We start from the raw sequence: 20,722 nt of genomic DNA, 5'->3' as shown, positions 1-20,722 counted from the left end.
GCACTATTCACAATAGCAAAGACTTGGAATCAACCCAAATGTCCATCAGTGACAGACTGGATTAAGAAAATGTGGCACATATACACCATGGAATACTATGCAGCCATAAAAAAGGATGAGTTCATGTCCTTTGTAGGGACATGGATGCAGCTGGAAACCATCATTCTCAGCAAACTATCGCAAGAACAGAAAACCAAACACCACATGTTTTCACTCATAGGTGGGAATTGAACAATGAGAACACTTGGACACAGGAAGGGGAGCATCACACACAGGGGCCCATTGTGGGGAGGGGCGAGGGGGGAGGGATAGCATTAGGAGATACACCTAATGTAAATGATGAGTTACATTAATGAGTTAATGGGTGCAGCACACCAACATGGCACACGTATACATATGTAACAAACCTGCACGTTGTGCACATGTACCCTAGAACTTAAAGTATAATAATAATATAAAAGAAGAAATTCCAATAATTAATAAATGTAAAAATAAAGAATTATTGTCTTATAAAAAATCCCTGAAAAGATAAACAAAGTAAACAAACAAAAAATCCCTTGTGTTCTCTCCTTTAAACATAAAGAAACTTACTAGACTTTCATTGCAACCTAGTTTCTCTCTTACATCATTACTTTAATTAAAATGGACTCAAATTCTTTTTAGCAGTAAGTTATTTGTCACTACCCTAACTTGTTTTCAAGATGCTTATCATCCTGAGAAAGCAGAAACAGAAAATACTAGTCCAAACTACCGAAGAAGTAACTGTTGAGTAGTGGTATGAATATGGTGCTGTGAGAGAAAGAAGTGGTTCATTAGAATTAAAGAGGAGGGTGTGAAGAATCACCAAGGACTTCATGGAGGAGAAAGCATTTGTTCCAGGCGTTGAGAGCTAAGAAACAGCTCTTAGATAGAAGGTGGAGGCAAATGTGCTTGAGGCTGAGGGAGGAGTGAGCAGAGGCCAAGAATGGCCCCTGTATGTGGGGATTTCCTGGATGGAAGAGCCCTATAAGGCAGAAATGTGGCTAAATAATTACACTCACAAGTAATTCTCATACTATATTTCTTACAACATACTTTTTTAAGGCTGAATGTAGCAGGAAAAAATTTCCCATTTGACTACTCTGGCATTAAAGAAAATGGATGGTATCCTGTGTCTGTGGCAAAAAAATTGAAATATTACTTTGTCCTTCTTGTCCCTAAGATTTTCCTGCCTCCATTTTTTTTTTTAAAGCAAGTTACCAGGCTTTGTGGTTCTTGTAGTCCTTGCAGCCAGAATTTGAGTAGGATGAAAGACAGAAGAATCCCAAGGCACATTGCTGGAAAAGTTGTATCAGTTGAGATTTTGCTAGGAGGGTGATGGGGGAGAAAGCCTTTGAGGGGGTAATGGGTATGAGACAGGGCTCATTCCTCTGAGCCAAGGGGCGTCTCAGGAGGGAGATCTTGGCACCTTAGTTAAGTATTAGCTTAAGACTCTCTTACTTACATGGGTAGGGACACAATGAATCAGGGAACTTCTAAAGGACCACAGTAGGCAACAACCATCAGGAAGTCAGTAGCAGCCGGGATATACTGGACATCAGCAGCTCATCCCCTCCAGGTACCTCAGAAATCTTTGAGATTCTGCCACAACCAAGGGAAAAGAGACAGTCATAACTGATACAAAACTCCGACTGCTCTGAAGGATGATACAAGGTGAAGAGTTCATGCACACTCAAGTTTGTGGACCAAAATATGTACCTGCTAAATACATGAGAGGTCTTGGCCTTAAAAGCAATACCTTCGGCTGAAGAGGATCAGGGAGAGGTCAAACCACCTAAGTTTCTGCCTTTCGTTTTTGGCAGAGCTTCTAGAATACAACTAAAGTTTTAGTACATACTAAGTTCAAGATATTTAGTTACATTGCTTTATCTTTATAGTGTCCCTGTAAGGTAAGAACTCATTTTATTATCCTTATATAGATGAGACCAGACCAGTCAACTTGGTGAAGTCACTCAAAAAGTATATGGGAAAGCTGGATTCAACCCTAGGCAGACATGCCGAAAGCTTATTCCCTTAACTTTATTCTTGTGTCCCCTCCCTAGAATCTTTGTTCTATGCCCTACTAGTGAAACATACACACTAATAAACCACAAGATAGGAAAGCTGCCAGCAGAGGACTTATTCTATTACTCTTCCTCCTTAATAATGTGAAAAACTCTGATAAAAAAGGGCTGAACAAATTCAAATCCTCACTATACCAAACTTCCTTTTAGAGATAACTGGAAGAGAAGCATCTCCACTATTACCCAGCCTGCTTTTCTAGTGTATCTCTGCACATTTTTTCCTTTTCTGACAACTGGAAATTTTTCTCTGCCAATGACTACCTGCCATTTACATTCATTCATTTTGCTCTGATAAAGCGACATCATAGCTTTAAAGTTGCAATTCCACCAAAGTAACCTTCAAAGAAACCATCCCAAATCAAATGCATATAGATCTCTGTCTCCCTGCTCCTTATCTTAAAATGAATATTTGAGAAGAAAATCCTTTTGCCACCTATTCACTGGGAAGGAAAATGGATTGCACTTTCCCTACTTGAGGCAGGATTTTTGATAAACTTTGAGATATTTTGGTACTTTATGCGTCTGTCACTTTCTTCTGCCATGGTAGTTTTGTTTTCTGACAACTTGTTTATTGATATCAAGAGGCCAGTAGGAAGGTGACCTAAATAGGGAAAGAAGTTCCTAAATGGTACTTGTGTTGAGGAGTGGCTTCTCCATAAACTCAGTTCATGGTGGAGACCTTAGGAATAAAAGCACCCTAAAACTTTCCTGGTGCTCAATTCTGTATTCCTCTGTCTCCATACAATGCAGTTGAGAAAATCTGTATGAGACAGAGATTGGATAGAATAGATCTGTCCATTTTGGTATATTCAGTAAGAGAGAGAAAGGGAGACAGAATGGATGCCTTAAAGTAGGATTACAGAAACATTAGTAGCTTAGTAATTAATGGTGAGATTTTGGGATTTTTATTACCAGTTTATATTTTTTAGGATTCACATTTTTCTAAAGTGAGCATCTATCATGCATATTAATAATTTATAAGCAAAAAATGAATAAGAGACGTAGAAATAGCCTTATAGGACGTCTGCAAAGAAAGGGAAAACTATATAACTCTAGCTTGAAAATATCCTTAAATACCAATTAAAATGGTACAAAATGTTCTGTCAACCACAGGCAATGCCTCTGAGAACCTTGGAATGGGGAAAGGGAGCAATGTCATCTGCACTCAGTCATGGAGGAAACAGCTGGACAAGTCAGCACAGGGAGGAGGTGACCGGTAGAGGCGACTCGGAGTTCTTCAGGTACCTAGAGATCACTGAACACTGGCCTTCCAGACCCCTTTATACCAGGTTCGCTATCCTGAGGGAAATGGCCTGCCTGAAAGGGACTAAATGAGTTTGGCCTTCATAGCCCAAAGAGGCACAGCAGAAAGTGTAGTGGGAGATCAGTGTGTTTTGCTGTTTGCTCTCTCTCCACTCTCAATCTCTGAAATGCCTTTCTTTAAAAAATAAAATAAAATGAAATATCTTTATTGGCTTGGAGTTTTCTAATGACAGAAAAGAGAAGTGAGGAGACCAGATTGGGAACTGAGGTCAGAGAAACATCCGTGGGTAGACGCTGCACTGTGAAGCGACGTCGGGGATCTACTGATTAGCCGGTCTGGCTGCCGCTCTCCATCCACACAGGGCATCTGGCCACCCATTCCTGCTGATTAAGGGGCAGTGCCCTGGCAGCTTCTGACAGATAACTTTGTTGTTTTGTTATAAGGAGCTTTATTTCCTCAGGATGAATTATGAAGATTTTTTTTTTCCTTTTTGTTGTTTCAAAATAGGGCTGTCTTATCTGAGAATGTGTTAATTAAAGTTATCATGTACTACCTTGTTTCTAGTCCTACACATTTGATATAAACAAATTACTGTTTACAAGACAGCTTCCTGTACTTGGAATAGCTGCTGTTGTAACTCTACCAAGAAGAGCTGCCCAGAGGGGCTAGGGCAGCTAGGAACTGGTTTGGAGACAGGAAGAATAAAGGAATGTTCAGATCTAGATCGAAGGCAGGCGGGATGCTTGTGGTGGGATGGTTGGGTCCACTTCGCTTTCTGTTTAGCCTCCTAACCAATCTGATGTTATCTACCCACAGACCTCCATTTCCCTGGTGCACTCTTTTGGCTGGCCCTCCTGCTAAATCTCTTTGCTGGCTGAACTTTAGCCTTCCCTAGCCAAAAGCCAATCAGGAAAACACTACCTCTATCTCACTAGGTTGGAGCATAGCACTTTGGGAATGGAAGCAACAGCAAGTCCTAACCTCACAGTCAGTTAGGCATTCAACTCAAATACATGACCATTTATTCAGGAGGCATCTGCTGTGTTCAGTGGCTTTGGGACTGTGCAGAGAGAGATGCAAAGATGGAAACATTGTCTCTACCCCCATGTAGTTTAGGACCCATCTTGGGAAGAAAGCAATTGTTTACAATAACAATAGTAAGCACAGCAAGAGAGATGCAGTGATGTAGAATGGGAAGGAGATTCAGAGCATTCTTGAGTGAGCTGCTAATTGGAGGGCTGAGGGGATTGTTACTTCATTCTCTGCATCCAGGTGCTGCTGGCGTGTCTAGTGCACAGTGGGTGCTCTGCAGTGTTTGCTAAGCCATTATTGAGAAGGGGTATCCAGTGGTGTGCATACCCCTTTGAAAGGGCTTACTAGTCATGTGAGGTGCTACTAGAGAGACAAGTAAACATTTTGAATCGGAGATGAGAGTTGGAAGAATATTCTAGTGGAAAAAAAGAATATGAGAAACAGTTCAGAAACATGGAATCCCTGCTCTACTTCCTGTGTTCACTGCCCCTGGCCCCTTCATCCAGGGATTTTGAGGACAGATTTCTCTACAGGTAACTGGAAGCAAGACTTACTTGGAGAAAATAGTTTTGTTGGTCTCTTGTCTCTGACAGTACTCACAAACCCTCCTTGCTTGTTTGCTTCCTTCCCTTAATCCCATTCTTTCCCTCTGAACCTTTCTACATCTTCCTTAAGTCCCATTTTCTTTTACCCTTGTTCTGAGCTCCCATCACCATCTTTTTCCCCTGTCAACCAAGGAGAGAGGGCACACGTGCAGTTACCAGGTCACCAAGCTAAACACAGCGCTTTAGAGTTGGTCTTGTGTGTGACTGTCCTGCCTCCCTCTAGGTATTTATCTCTTTTCTGTGGGTAGCATAACAGAAGCTCAGAGAGTTGATGTGCCTGCAGCATGCCATAAATGGAAGTCACAAACATTCATTTTCCACTTCTTTATTTTGCTTTCTGAGTCATGGTGCCTCTGCATAATTTAAACCTTTTCTCTCCCCACTGCCTTAACTCCTGAAAATCTGCAACAAGTTCACATGCATCCTTAATTCTCCACTCTAGAATTCCAAATGGAAGTTATAAACAATGTTTTGGCTCCTTGTGAAGTCTGAGAATCCAGTGTATGTCCTTGGTCTTATAATAAAGGGCTGGTAAAAGTCCTTTTTCTTTTCTTTTCTTTTTTTTTTTAACTTGCTTTCTCTACTCTATTGTCCAGTTTTGGTTTTCCTATTTTCCCTCATCTTTGTAAGATAGGCTTCCAGATGTCTCTTCAAATGACAGCAGCCCTGTCATCTTCTAAGAACCTAAAAGCACTTTGGCTGCTTTAGAAAGATGTGTTTGTTTTTTCATCTTATTAGGCAGCATCTGAAGTCTCTCTGAAAACACAAGAAAAGAATATAAAGAGAGGCACTCAGAAACTGCAAGTCCCATGGAAATTAAGGCCATTAGTGTTTTGTATAATGAGGAGTCACCTTTGCATTTAAAACAGACTATTTTGTTTTGGATATAGGTGGAGTAGGATATAAATGTACACTTACTTGCTTCTTAGTTTATCATAGGAATGCAAGAAAAGAACTAAGGATAAGAGAAAAGGAGGAACAAAAGACAGCTCTGATGCCTTTATCTCAGGTTATTTCAGAAAAAACAAAATGATAACCCTGCAAAATTATCAGCACTCTTTCCACTTTGGTTCAACTGCTCTCAGTGGGTGACTTGTCTGGAAAGGAATCTCTTTTAGCCTTCCTGGCTACTAAGCCACGGCAGATAAAGCCACAAGGTGTCACTATTGCTAAAATCGCTCTCCACCTACAGAATCGATTGTGGTTATGTGAATGTGAATTAGATTTCACTTTTGTTTCTAAATAGGCTCCGTGGGAGAGGTACTTCTTGACTGGCAGTGTTTGCTGCCTCCTTCACTCCAAATAAACTATGGCTTTGGCCAAATTTTCTAGTGAAGCTCAGATTTATAATTTCCTTTTTCTTTTAAGACGGAGTCTCGCACTGTCGCCCAGGCTGGAGTGCAGTGGTGCCATCTCGGCTCACTGCAAGCTCCGCCTCCCGGGTTCCCGCCATTCTCCTGCCTCGGCCTCCCGAGTAGCTGGGACTACAGGCGCCCGCTACCACGCCTGGCTCATTTTTGTATTTTCAGTAGAGACGGGGTTTCACCGTGTTAGCCAGGAAGGTGTCGATCTCCTGACCTTGTGATCCTCCCGCCTCGGCCTCCCAAAGTGCTGGGATTACGGGCGTGAGTCACTGCGCCCGGCCGGTGGGAGATAATTTCTGTCTTTCAGGGTAGAAAACCTTGGTATAGCTGAGTTTCAGAAGCAGCACTTAGTAGGTACGCAACAAAAGTTAGCTCCCCTAACTTAAAAGTGAGGAATGGAGTTGGAAAGTGTGCGTGAGGAAGAGGGTGGTAACTTTTTGAGACCTCTTTCTTTTCTTTTTAAAAATTGGATTTCAAAGCTGCAAAAATATCAAACACAGATGCCTGGTTGTTGTTAATAGCTATGCCACAAAAAATGTTTAGGAAAAGCTAAATACTATAGCTTCCTCTTACATAATCAGCGTATGAAAGTCTCTAAGAGATCCTGCTATACAGAGACCTACTTAATTTTGTTTCATCCACAGTTTCTCAAGTGTCTGTGAGCAAAGAACATATGTGTATATATGTGTATATACATACACATACACAGATTTGTGTACATATACATGTGTAATATATTTATGTATGTGTGTGTGTGTGTGTAGTTATTATTAACATCCAAATTGAAAAACTTTAGTCTTGTTTAATTTCTTTGATGTACGTATGAGAAAACAGAAACCCAGACAGTAAGGTTTGGTTCACAAAACACATGTCTTATAAATTCCAAAGCTGGTTTAGAACCACTGCTGTGTTAGAATTGGCTTGTACCAGCTCACGAGAGCCAGCTATGCTCTTCTCTTACCAATTCTGTGTTTGATGATGTCAGGTTGATAGCTTGAAATCAACCACTGTGGGAATATTTACACCACAGAAATCAGCAAACACTACAAACCATTTTTTCTTTTCTTCAAGAGAGTAGGTTTACCAGTACGCTACTGTTAGAATCTAGCTATTCAGATGCCCAATATTACATTTCAGTGATTTTTCAGTTTCTAAGGTACTTTGAAGATAGTTTGGCAAAGAAATGACAAAAACTCCGACTATTGTTCTACTAAGTGTGTGTGGGGGGGTATAATATATATGATGCCTATATATCATCTGTAATACATGTCACTTCAGGGAGAAGCAAAATACTTCCCTCATATACTAGGAGATATTTCCGTTTTCCAGCTGGGTTCTAACTGGCCAGGCCACAGTCAGTAAAATTTTAAGATGGAGAAAGAATGTTTGCTAACTCTTCAGTATCTCTTCTAGCTCAACTCTGATTTCTGGGTAGCTTCACTGACCAGATCAAATCAATGGCTCTATCCATCCCACAGCTGACTTAAGACGGCTTATTTTACAGACCCATGGGAGGTGGAGGGTTAGTGACTTCCAGGTTTTTCCCATCTGTTCTAAAAATAACTTTCTTGAACCCATCTATCTATCTATCTATCTATCTATCTATCTATCTATCTATCTATCTATCTAGTTTATCATAGAAATCCAAGAAGAAGTATCCAGTGGTATGGCTTTAACCAGATAGACTGATCACTAGACTATGTATATATTTTCAATATATTAAGTCCTCATTACTGATGTATATATTAATCAATATACATCCATCACTGGAATACCTGCTCCATGACAAACACTAATTAGCTATTTCTCATCCCCAGTTTTAATCTTACAGAGAAAACTGAAGTTCAATGAAGTGGAACAACATTTCCCCAGTCACACCACTCACAACCATCTGCCAGACTTTAGATGCTATGACCCTTCCCTTGAGCCGTTTAGCCTTTCTTCTGTATAGAGAAAGAGGGGGAGAAATGATCTGCCTGGCAAGGACATTCTTGGACAAGAAAATATACCAGAACCAAGGAAGAAACCACTGTTTTGGAGAGGCCTCTATCAACTCTTTAAACTCACACTTCCTAAAATAGGAGGGTGGAAACGGAGAAGTTCCATGCCTTGTTGGGGGGAATATTACAAAAATATGTTGGGAGACATAAAGAGATTGCTACAGTTGATTGTTGGGTTCTGGACAGAGAAAATCTAGAGAAAACTAGAAGGTTAAAGTAGTTTTTGCAAACAACAGTTTGGGTGTTAAGCCAGAATGACAAGCTGATTCATGCTACTTGGGAAATGGCTTCAAATCATTCATCAGTGTTTCAGTCATGACAACATTAACAGCAACACAGGCTCTGTAATTTGCAGTGCGATTGCAAACAGAAAACATAAAAAGCACATAGCCTGTGGGCTGTGACACTGGCCCTATCCCGTGGGGCTACTGGGTTGTGTGCAGGTGCTGTGGAGGCCCAGTGCCCAGGCATAAGAGAGTTGGAGACACTGGTATGTCCTTTGCTTATGCCTCCACCTCCACTCTTAGTGGCAGTGCTTATGAGAACCCAGCATTACAATAAGACCAGCTAGGAATCCCTGGCAGTGATTCAGAGGACCTGACTGCTCCAGCTACATAGTTTTTATTGTTATTATTATTTTTATTATTATTATTATTATTATTATTATTATTATTGGTTTGGAGGATAAAGCTCTGGAGCTATGAAATCACTTTTGCATTCAGACTTGGATATTCAATTTGTGTTCGCTATGGTCTACTGGTTGAACACACAGATTTTTCATCTTGAAGAGTTTAAATATTTTATTGATAAATTTGAATTTGATGCTGCAAAATTTGGACTTGAAATCGTATCCTATGCCACTATTTATGACTCAGATCAGAAAGGTGCCACTTCTCTACAACAGTTTGGTCACTCATGGTCAAGCTTCCAGAATCAAGCCTTCATCATTTGAGGATGGATGAATTGACTCTCTTTTTAAGCACATTGTATGTTGGTTTTATAAACTAGGTTGCCTGTGCCAAAAGATCCCCCCTGTACTGACTAGTATGCTGTAGTAGAAAGGTCAGTAATGTAATATCTCATGACCACAACTCCCTTCCAAAGGGGTTCAAGAGTTATTTACAGGTGATTGCTTATATAGCTGGCCACGTTCTGTGCCACATGACATTGAATTATTCTTCCACACTAAGCCCATGACCTGTGATCAGGTCAGAATTTGAACATGAACACCTAATTTCAAACTGGTCTAGAGTTGTGTGCCATGAACAGTGGTGGTAGTATGGAGTTTGGCAGCTGTAGAATAATATCTGATGAAATAAGTGGCCAAGAAGAAAAAAACATCAAAATGTGGTTATAGGGTTCTTTCACCATGACAGCTTGTGGCTCAGCACTGGATTGGTCTCATGGTGGACAGGCCTCCTTCTGAGCCAGTAGATGGAAGGTTTAACTCATGCACTCAAATAGTAAGAACTACAGATATCCCTGAATTGGAAATGAAAGCAGTTTAAGAATGAAACAGCATGAAAATATAGAGTCTGATAGAATATGTAGTTTAAATAAAAAGTAAAATATTGAATAGTACAATAAGATCTAATATCCATTGATGTTATTAAATGCAATTGATGATAAAACTTTCACTGCCTACTATTTTATTTTAGACCCTGAAAAGCATGACAGATTCAAAAGTTAATTATAAAAAGGGAGGGAAACTACATCACAGTCTTTGTGTGCTTATCTTTATCCACCACAGCAGTTGATTAGCACTGCTTTATCTGAGGATGTTACAATGCAGACACATCAACAAAGCTCATTTATTAATTCTGTTAATGAAATCAGATTGTCAGAGCTTGTTCCTAAATTTTTGGATCAAAGTTGAATATTAATAAGTAAACAGATAATTGAAAATAGAGGAGTGCCTGCTCTGCAGAACTCCCCATTCCCACCTCTCTACCATCTTTGAACCTGTAACATTTACTATATTTGCTTAGGTCACCTATACTTGGAGGACCTTCTATTTCTTTGTTATATAGGAAGCAGATGCTTTCTAGTGGGACAGCCAATCACGATCTCACTCCTAATTGCTTCTTCATTTTTATTTTTGCTATTCCCCTACATTATAGCTTGTCTCCAACACTGGTCTCCTCACCATTTGCCGAATACAATTTGTTCTCCTGCCTCTATGTTTCCGTGGATATCATTATTTCTAAAAAGAATTCCCCTTCCTTCCAATTATAATCCTCAAGTCCTACCCATCCTTCAAAATGCAGCTAAAAATAACTTAATTTGGCCCCCAGAACAGGATATCATCTTGTCCATCTGGGGTCATCCAAAAAAGTTATTTTCAAAATGTGGTGTGTATAAGAATCACTTGCAGAGCATGTTACAAATGTGGATTCCTAGGCTTTACTCCTAATGTTTCTGATTTAAGCAGATCTTGGGTATGGCTCCATAATCTTCATTGTTTTTAAAAGTATCACCAACTAATTCTGATGCTGTGTTTGTAGATAATTTCTTAAAAGGATTGTATAAGCCAGACACCTGACACCTTGTGTTTATTGTTTTGTGTTTTCTATTTGATTTGGATCTTGAGATAAAATGACATCATTAAATATTTTCAGAACAAATAAGTGAAATTTTGCCTGCCAGGAGTTCAACCATCATTTGTTCTGTGAATAGCAGCAGGCAGCTGAAGTAGTAATCTTTGCAAAATCAAAGATTCTCAAATCTCACTGTAAAGATATCTACTAGGTGAAAAGGACAACATTAATATCACGCACATCGGTGGTTCTTATCCATGTCCACTGAGTGGTCTTGACCCTTGATAAAATTTTCACCACTCTATCTAGAAAAGCAATAGGGTAATAGGATACATTTTTCACAAAGCTCTTATTTTCTTTTAAATTTAAATATGATGTTTCATTTGGGAACTATGTTTTCCTTTTGTTGCTATTAAATGCCTTTTTATTTTCCACATGAAATAGTAATAATAAATGACAATATTTTAAAATATACATCTTAACTTAAAAATTTTGCCTCTATAATATACCCCATTTTTTAAAAGTGACCAGCTACTACTGGTCAGTAAAATGATAAAGTCCAAATACCTCTTAACTATGCATTAATTCCAGCATCTCCATTCCAAAGTGCATCTCCTTTTCCTAAGACTCTGATATGTGATGTATGGTGCAGCTGCCGGGTCTCTGCTATGATTTTTCAACAAACCCTCTGCAGACAGTGCCATGAGGAATAGCTCCACTCCTTGAGGAAACACTCTATCCTAGACATTGACTGTCTTGAGGACATTCCAGACCTTTGCTAAATAGCTTATTGTGATGCCTTTCAATTTTGTTGCCTTAAAAGTGTCGCTTTTTCTTATGAGATGGTGGTAGTGAATGATAGAACTTAACAACCTTGAAATAAATCGATACACCCCTGTGATGCTGCACAAAGGACAGAAAACACACAAAGTACTGGAATTCAAGGGCTTTATTTTGATTTATCTCATTTGTATTACTACATTGACTTTATTATATTTTTACCAAGGAATAGAAGTTTATTATTAACCCTCAAGCAGTATTTCCTTGGCATAGAATGATAGTGGAGCAGAGATGTTTTTCCTCTGATGTGGAGGGAGCCATCCACTGAGTTATCCGTACTTCCTGGCTGGGAGTTGCTAACAACTCTGTCTCTAGAACAGATCAGACCTAATGATCATAGGACATTCTCTATCCAACTGCAGAAGCCAAGCATCATTTTTGAGATAGTTTTTAAAATTCTCATTATGAAAATATAAAGCCTTGGTCCCTGTCTTTAGAATTAGAAGAAAATTTGTCACTCTCTGGGGCTGTAATTGTTTCCATTAATTGCCCATGGTTGAGACTTGATGCCAGCTAATTTACCAATACCTTCAGAGGTGGCTGAGGAGTCTAAATATATGGTCTGAATTATTTGACAAACAACCATTGTCTCAGTTCCTCCAACCATGGAGAAAATTATGGTTTTTCATTAAGCATACATCTAGCTAAACTTAGTAAACTATTACTTTGCAGAGAAGCTTGGATCCTATTTTACCTAATTTGCTTTGTATTAAAATTGTTCAATTAAACCCAGGAAGAAAAATAAGGTGTTCCTCTAGTGTTTATATAAAACAATTATTCCAAATGAGTTTCTGTATGAATATACATAGTATTTTGTCAAAAGTAATAGTTTTGACTTGAAAAAAATCATAGTACTATATATTAATTATCCAAAGCAGTGGTTTTATTTATGACTTCTTTGACACAGCTTTCACCTCAGTAGTCTCAACCCCAGAAGCCATGAAGAAAATAGAAAAGGAGCTGAATGTAGGTTTTCAGCTGGAACGGTGGTTAATTACTTCTGTTCTACACTATTCGTGCTGTATGGTCAGTAACATGCTAATGAGTTTCAATTAAGTTACCTTTGCAAAACTGAATTACCTTTGCAAAATTCTGCCAAGAAACAGAAATTGGATCATATAAGGTGGGATGTTGAATAAATATTGTCTTGCTATTGGTAAAAATATATGCTTAAACCCTCTACTCTCCTATTATCTGTGATTCAGGTCACTGCTGTGTGTTATGGGGTTATGATCATGAGTGTAAGTGGCTTAGAAGGAAGTAAAAGCATTAATAGGCTAAGCAATTGTAGCTCTAACATGTTCCATGCAACCTGAAAGGTGTTCATTGAACCATTCTATCCTAAACCTTGACAGCACAACATGCTGAGGTGGGAAGGTGACTGGTCTGAAAAAAGGGGGCTGGAATTAGAGCAACATTTGTCAACATGTTCTCCCAGAACACTAATCTCTTAAAAAATGAGAGGGTAAAAATGTACTGCGAAACACTGCATATTCTACCTTCCCTTACCACCTTGGAGATTTATATAAACTGAAGTGTCTGAAACTCCTGCAATTAAAGAAAGACCAGCAAATTATTTAAGCCTGGTAACCAACATCTCCTGATAGTTTCCCAAACTAAATCCTTATTTTGAGAACCATTCATGGAATTGGTGTCCTCACATCTGGGAACAGAAATTTTAGGAGAGTTCCTTCCATTCCCAGAACTGGTAAGAGTGACTCATGGTGCTGAAACTATTTATATAGACAACGTGGTGTGTGCTCAACACCTGCTTTCCTTCTGGGAGTCTGGGATTTAGGTATGTACTTGGCAGAGGATCCATATGTGGTTAGCCCCGGTATAAACACTGGACACTGGGTCTCTGAGTTTCTCTGGTTGGCAACGTTTTACATGTCACAACTCATTGCTGGAGAGATTAAGTGCATCTTGTGCGACTCCACTGGGAAAGGATGCTTGGAAGTTGGTGCTCGATTTCCCTGAGTGTCAACCATGTGCCATTTCCCTTTGCTGATTGTGCACAGTATCCTTTCACTCCAACAATCACAACTGTAAGCACAAGTATCTGCTGAGTCCTGGGAGTCCTCTTAGCAAATTATCGAACTTGAGGATAGTCACAGCAACCCCAAACATGTGTAGCAAGCAAAACAGACACGACTCTACCCTTGCAGAACTTACCAGCTGAGGATGCAGATATTATTATCAACAAACAATACTTACAAAATAATCACGTATAAAGGACAAATTTAGATAAGTTATTTTTTTAGGGAGAAGTGCTAGTTTCTGTGAGACAAGTAATGGCAAAATGGAATCTGAATTGGGGATGTTAGGAAGGCTCTCACTGAAGTGAGGATTAAGCTCAGTCCTGAAAGATTGGTAGGAGTTAGTTACTCAGGACAAAAAGAAAGGGGAGGAGCAATTTGGAAAGAGGGAGTAAGAATTGCAAAGGCACTAAGCCTTGTGGAAGATGACATGTCTAATAAACAACAGACCAGTATTTTAAACAGGTTTCCAGGACCTCCGTTGAGTGGTCTTCCATAGCACTTATAGTATTGTACTGCTTCACACCAATAGCGTACAAAGATTTTCAGTCCGTTTTAACCCCTCAGCACTCTGATCTTGCCATTCCATTGCTGTGTATATCAGGAAAAAAAGTCCAATCATGCTAAGGACCTTTATAGATTGAGGTTCATCCCAGAGTCAAAAGATCTGGCTTCTTTTATATATGCCTTATTAGGGAACTTCTACATGCTCTTAATATTATACATCTTGATCTAGGTGGTGTATACATTAATGTGTTCAGTTTGTGAAAGCCTATTGAGGTGTATACTTAAAATCTGCACACTTCTTCACAGATGTAATTTAGCTCAAAAAAAAGTACTGAAAAAATGTGAATTCATACCCTGTTACTATCTTGCCCTGTTATCAGCATGCTTTTGTTTTGTTTTGTTTTGTTTTACTTTGGACAAATCATACAGTCTCGTTAAGCCTCAGGTTTATCATCTATAAAATGAATGAGAACATCTGCCTGCAGTTTTTACAAACTTTAGTGGAAATCAGATGTCTTAATTAACAATATTATCTGATTGAGAGATGTGATCTTAGCCTGTGATGCCATTTTAAAAATTCATACTCATTTCAGTTGCCTCTCAATTATTCACTGCCTAATTATCTAATGTGTCAGTTTTCTGGACTTCAGCTCTTCTCTTCCAAACTGTTTACCCATAAGAGGCATTTCAGCAGAAAATGTGGAAATAAAGAAAAGAACAATTTTTATTTTTTTACTTGGCACAGATTTTGATAGAATAGGAAGAGGAATAAAGTCTTGAGTTTATGTTTTAGTATAGTTTTTAGATTGTCAATGTATTTCCATTGTGTATGCTAACTTGAATCTCTAAAATTTATTTTGATAATTAAAATAATTGCTATCATTTATTGACTTTATGTTATCATAGACCAGGCTTTACACAAAATAACATATATATTATATGTAGATAGATGTAGCATTACAAGAGACTTTTGTATAAAACTTTACTGAATTAAGAAAAGAAGCATCACCTTTGTCATGGAAAAAAAGAGTATAGTTGAAAAGGTAGAGAAAGAGAGGGGATGGGGATTGAAATAGATGTTGAAATCTTAGGAAGCCTTTGGAAGAACATGAAATAGTTCATGACATGTTAGAGTAAGTAAACCAAGGAGTCACAGTGATCGAGACACTAACGTCTGTCTCTAGAGCTGGTTTAGGTAAGAAAACAAAGACAGGACCTTTCTGTCCTGTTCAAGAGAAAGAGGGCATTGGTTGTTGGGCCCTGCATACAAGATTAACAAAGAGGAGACACAGCTTTCTGCTTCTGCATGATGCCCCATCAGCATCAGCCAGGCCTTACTCTCATCCATTTTACCTAAAAGAGGCTGACAGAAAAGACCATAACACATGTGGTAGCTTCTCTGAGAGATATTCTTTAACATATGAAGCTTTAACAATGAGGTCAGCTTGCTACGAGAGGTTACAAGGTTGAGGGCAGGCAGGGTGGAATGGAATTGTGGCTGAGAGGCAGACCCTAAGTGAAAGAAATTAAAGAAATCACTGCATAAAGGAATGCTCTTAATATTTAGGCTGGTCACAAAGTAACTAAGAACAAACTTAAGAACTTTATGGATCTAACTTTGTGTCTCTTTTCCTCTCCATTCTGCTATCACTTCCCTGGAGGCTTTTGTCTCATCTATAAAAGAAAGGCATAGAAATGGGTAATCTCCAAGGTCCTTCTCAGCTCTGACAGCCTTGGACTAACCCTTCCACGTGAGTGCAGCCCTTTGTACTGTATGTAATACCACATTTCCTATGGGGAGGAAACTAGACTGCAGCATAGCATTATGAATTTGAACTTCGAAATTTAAACTGCTTTGATTGTATTTTTACTGTTCTCCTAAGGGAGCAGTTCCTGTTCCTTTAGTATTTGGAAACTAAACATAGTTCTTAAAGCGAATTGGTGAAAATGACTATTATCCATCATTCAACACTGAGGTCTGTCTCCAGGGCTGGTTAGAGGGCACGTGGCTCTTTGAGGTGGAGGGAATGGAGCAGGAGAAGAAGTTTATTATGCCAAGTACTGTGCCCACTAGAAATCTCAGGAAATCCACCCTCTGGAGCTCAGTGGAATTTGGAACCACTTGGAGCTTGAAATAATTCACTTCTGCCTAAAGGAAGAAAAAAAGTATTTCCATTTTTTTCCTCTTGAAATATCACCAGTTGTTCCAGACATTTAAAAAAAAAATAGCAGTATTTGGATATTTTAAAAAGAGTCAGCAAGATTCAGCTTACATTTGCCTTGAGGCTTTGTGACTTTATATTTCCAGTCAATGTGAAAAACAGTTTGAGATACCTGTTAAACTTTGAACACAGCAGGATTTACCTATCTCACTTTTGAAGCTAAAATAATCCTATATATTTTGGTAATGAGGTAGAAAAGAAGCAAACCATATTCATATTTCTAAATGCTCTGACAACGGAACTTGCTCTACTTTGGACCCATAAAATGAACCCAGCAACAGTTCCCAAATCCATCTTGTGGATGAACCTAAGATAATTCTTAGTTCAGATTGGCCTAGAGAGAAAATTCAAATATCTGAATCATGTGGAATCTACTTAGAGGCTAGTTATTTTCATAATGAACTTAATAAATGACATTTGCATCAAGAACTCTGTGAATTACAGGTACTGACAGAGCTGTTTCATTTATTTCAGCAGCTTATGCTGCCAGGGAGGCCCCACATGTATCTGAAAAGATGTACCATAATAAGTTGTGTCATAATAGAAGTGAATTTTTTTTTTTTTTTGCTTTTAAATGACTTCATGTGAAAGTAAAATTAAGGCCTCTTTGGATGGTCACTGATAGGTCCTATTGTCTTAGGTTAAGTTCCTTGGAAACAGATTCTGGGACAGTTATTTGTGAACAGAAAGTTTGCTGGAAAGAATCAAAATTAAGCAGAGGGAGAAACTAAACTGTGATATAGTCACAATTATGGTCTCAGCTTTGAAGGTGTGATTGCCTTTCAGATTTGTCCTGAATTAAGGTAAGGGTCGCAGGCCTTTGCACTCCCTTTCCCCTCAGTTGAGCAGTCATTGGAGGAGGGCTGTTCTTGGGGAGAGGGGAACATATATTTGAATGAGACAGAGCTCTTGGGCAAGGGAAATTTCTGGAAAGCAATTCAGCTATGAGCTGACAGTAGGCTACATTCCTGACACAGGGAAATAGGTGTCCCATTCTTAAAGGGAGAATATGGCCTTCAAACCACAGCATCCACTATAGTCCACCCCTTGGGCTGCTCAAATCCACTTACTCATATAAAAAAGGTTTACCCCATCAGAAACAGCTCCTTCAGGATTCTAGTTAGTCACTTTCCCTGGGAAAATTTAAAATAAGAGTATTACTACGATACGCTGTAGCCCCATTTCTGTACTTAGCCTAAGGAGCTCAACTGACATTCATCACTTCTCGCCTCCACCAATTCATCCTTAGCTACTATCTTTTCTGGTTTAGATGGCTTAATTATTGAGGCAACTCAGACACTTATCCATAAAAGGTCTGATTCCCTGACTACTGTGTCTTATCAATTTACTGCCAATTTGGACAAGGTAGTACCAAGAGATGTCTCAATGCATTGCTAGCTGGTCAAATGTATTCTTCCCTGCCTCCATGTAAGGCTTACTGTCCCAGTGGAAGACCTGCCTCTGCCTGATCACCAGGGTCAGTTACTTCTGCCAGGATAGTAATTCCTTCTGTAGCTTGCCAATCTTTTGGTATAAGAAGTCTGAAATAGGGCCTGGCGCGGTGGCTCATGCCTGTAATTCCAGCACTTTGGGAGGCTGAGGCAGGCAGATTATGAGGTCAAGAGATCGAGACCATCCTGGCCAACATGGTGAAACCCCGTCTCTACTAAAAATACGAAAATTAGCTGGGCGTGGTTGCGCGTGCCTGTAGTCCCAGATACTCGGGAGGCCGAGGCAGGAGAATTGCTTGAACCCAAGAGGTGGAGGTTGCAGTGAGTCAAGATCTCGCCACTGCACTCCAGCCTGGCGACAGAGCAGGACTCCATCTTAAAAGAAAATAAATAAATAAATAAAAAGTCTGAAATGACCAGATGGCAGCCACAACTCAAAGTTAATAGGAATCAGAAATTCCTCTGTCCCTGGTGGACACATTACCCCTATAGGAATCAGGACCTTTAAACCAAAAATGTCCAGAATTGCAGTTATGGGAAGCACAGCTTCTTCAAGTGGGTACCTGGAAGCAGAGCCACTCTCTTCTACCACTTGTCTCTGCACCCACATAGTCTACCTATTGGAAACACAGCACCAGATAAACATCATTGATTCAAGGTGTACCTCAGAGTATCACCTTCAAGCTGGTGCCTCATCTGTGCTGTTAAAATGGCCATCTGTTACTCTATCCAACTGGCAGCTTCTGTGTGCAGGTGACTTGCATAATCACATGCCCACTGCTATGACTGATACACCCTCTGTGATAGTTAATTTTTTATGTCAACTTAAATGGGCCACAGGGTGCCTAGATATTTGGTCAAACTTTATTCTGGGTGTTTCTGTGAAGGTGTTTTGGATGAGATTAATATTTAAATTGGTAGACTGAGTAAAGCATATTGCCCTCCCTTACATAGATGGGCCTTTTCCAATCAGTTGAAAGCATGAAGAGAACAAAAGGATGTCCCTCCCCTGAGTAAGAGATAATTCCCCTGCCTGGTGGTCTTCAAACTGGAACATCGGCTCTTCCTGGTTCTACAGAAGCTTTTGGCCTTTGGACTCAAACTAGACACTGGCTCTGCAGATTTTGGACTTGCCAGTCATCATAATTGCATGAACAAATTCCTTATAATAAATCACACACACAGACACACACACACACGCACGCATGCACACACACACATCCTATTGATTCTGTTTCTTTGGAGAACCCTAACAAGTACACCTCCTTGCTACAAAGTGGGTTTCTTGGCTCAAAACCATGTTATTCAGACTCTTATATGGTGGTAGTTCTGCCTGAGGCCATACAAGCAGAGAAGACAATCTCATATCGATACTACTAATCAGTTTCAGGTAAGATGAACCAGTTCTCTTTCCTAGATGAAAGGGGTCCAGTGTAATCAATTTGCTGTCAATAGCTAGTAGTTCTCTTCAAAGCATGGTACTATATTGGAAATTCAGTGTTAGTCTCTGTTATTGGAAGGTTGGGCATTCAGCAGTAGCTACACACGCCTTGGTGAATATGCATTCATGCTGTTGGACATATGCATAGCCTCTGTGTCTGCCACCATAACTATTCTGTTCATGTGCTCTTTGTGTCAGCCCTGGGGAGCCAGTGGCAGCCTGGCTTTGTCAGCCCAAGTACTCTGTCTACATTGTTTTTAGTGTTTCCTCCATGTAGGATGCCCTGTAGTGGGTATTATCATTCAACACACAGACCTTCACACTTGGTGCCCAATCCCATAAGTCTGTCTACTGGCCTCTACTCCAGACTGCCTTGTCTCTACAGTCCTCTAATCTCCCTCCTGGGCCCTGACCAATCAGCCAAACCATTTGCCACTGCTCCTCAGTCCACACATATTCTTATCATGGGTCATTTTTCTGTCTACATAAAGTAGATGACCAGGTGTACCACTCAAAGTTCTGCCCCTAGGTAGGATTTCCTTTCACTATAATGTTAAGGGTCCTATGAGTGAAGCTGTAGTGTAACAGCAGTTTATTGTCATCTTTCACAGAGATATTGAGCTGACCCATCTATGAACCAAACTGAAGCTTTATCCTCCTATTTTATATGGTCATAAAGAATCCTTTATGTGGACTGGGTGCAGTGGCTTATGCCCGTAATCCCAGCACTCAGGATCACCTGAGGTCAGGAGTTCGAGATCAGCCTGGCCAACACAGTGAAACCCCATCTCTAGTAAAAATACGAAAATTAGCTGGGTGTGGTGCTTCATGCTTGTAATCCCAGCTACATGGGAGGCTGAGGCAGGAGACTCAATTGAACCCAGGAGGCGGAGGTTAGAGTGAGCAGAGATTGTGCCACTGCACTCCAGCCTGTGTGCCACAGCAAGACTCAGTCTCAACAAAAAGAAAAGAATCCTTTATGTGGCTAAAGCTCTACGTAAGCTGAGGGGGAAAAAGTGTGGGTGCAATACTGGTGAACTTTGGGGATCTGGGCTACCTCCTGGTGAGATACAAGCATGCTATGTCCTCTGGCCCAGCTCATGCCTAATTCAGTAGGTACCACTTCTAACTTACAATTGTTTGCTGGGCTTGCTTGATGTTATGATTTAGTGGGTCTGACAGTAGCCAACTCTGTACCCGTAGCTGGTGGAATCAGGAACAGGGATTGCCTATTTTTTGTCAGCAAGACAAAATCAAGACTTCTGAATTTTTTTTTTTTTTTTTTTTTTTTTTTTTTTTTTTTTTTGGGGGGGGAGGG

At 39.8% G+C, this 20,722-nt stretch overlaps 1 long non-coding RNA gene across 5 annotated transcripts in view; it reads right to left on the bottom strand.

Annotated features, from left to right (window-relative positions):
- The window catches only part of LOC108517187 (uncharacterized), a 170,506-nt gene that overhangs the window by 86,029 nt on the left and 63,755 nt on the right, over positions 1 to 20,722 (bottom strand). The window contains exon 3 of one of the 5 annotated variants that reach the window (XR_001882030.1): positions 1,484 to 1,620. The exons of the other annotated variants lie outside the window; for them this stretch is intronic. This is a non-coding gene — a long non-coding RNA (uncharacterized LOC108517187). The remainder of the gene's footprint in view (positions 1 to 1,483; positions 1,621 to 20,722) is intronic. 5 annotated transcript variants of the gene reach the window in all.

Source organism: Rhinopithecus bieti, unplaced genomic scaffold (genome assembly GCF_001698545.2).
Source record: "Rhinopithecus bieti isolate Rb0 unplaced genomic scaffold, ASM169854v2 scaffold_39006, whole genome shotgun sequence".
Lineage (NCBI taxonomy): Eukaryota > Metazoa > Chordata > Mammalia > Primates > Cercopithecidae > Rhinopithecus > Rhinopithecus bieti.
This window is presented reverse-complemented; position numbering and strand designations above follow the sequence as displayed.